Here is a 643-nt window from a genome sequence, read left to right on the forward strand (position 1 = left end):
CATATCATTGTCATCCATTCAATAATCATCGGTTCTCATGCGTGCAAAAAACAATCCATACACTAAATTCTCATCATTTAACGCTTTAATACCTTCACAAGCGCAAAATTGCAAAAATTGTCTGCAACACCTGGGATTCCCAGGCCGTCTCCGATCCAAGTACTAACCAGGCCCAACGTTGCTTAACTTGACAGATCGGACGGGATGTCGTGCTTTCAACGTGGTGTGGTCGTAGACATCAACAAATACGATGGCATACATTAAATGTTACATTTGTTGTCCCACAAAATTGCAGGACGTTCCAAAATTTTACTTCAAGCCACAGTAGCCGAAACTCTGGGCCGAAACATTCAATTACCTCAAACTTGGGTAATTAAACCGTCGAAACTACCTTCATCATTTTCATATCATTGTCATCCATTCAATAATCATCGGTTCTCATGCGTGCAAAAAACAATCCATACACTAAATTCTCATCATTTAACGCTTTAATACCTTCACAAGCGCAAAATTGCAAAAATTGTCTGCAACACCTGGGATTCCCAGGCCGTCTCCGATCCAAGTACTAACCAGGCCCAACGTTGCCTTAACTTGACAGATCGGACGGGATGTCGTGCTTTCAACGTGGTGTGGTCGTAGACAT

At 42.1% G+C, this 643-nt stretch overlaps 2 non-coding genes across 2 annotated transcripts; both read right to left on the reverse strand.

Annotated features, from left to right (window-relative positions):
* Window positions 1-118: 118 nt before the first annotated feature.
* On the reverse strand, window positions 119-233 carry LOAG_20135. Its single transcript, XR_002251425.1, has one exon. It is a non-coding gene; the product is annotated as a 5S ribosomal RNA (ribosomal RNA).
* A 288-nt stretch (window positions 234-521) lies between these two features.
* Window positions 522-637, reverse strand: LOAG_20136. Its single transcript, XR_002251426.1, has one exon. It is a non-coding gene; the product is annotated as a 5S ribosomal RNA (ribosomal RNA).
* Between the last annotated feature and the right edge of the window lie 6 nt (window positions 638-643).

The sequence above is a fragment of the Loa loa genome (genome assembly GCF_000183805.2).
Source record: "Loa loa unplaced genomic scaffold supercont3.5018, whole genome shotgun sequence".
Classification (NCBI taxonomy): domain Eukaryota; kingdom Metazoa; phylum Nematoda; class Chromadorea; order Rhabditida; family Onchocercidae; genus Loa; species Loa loa.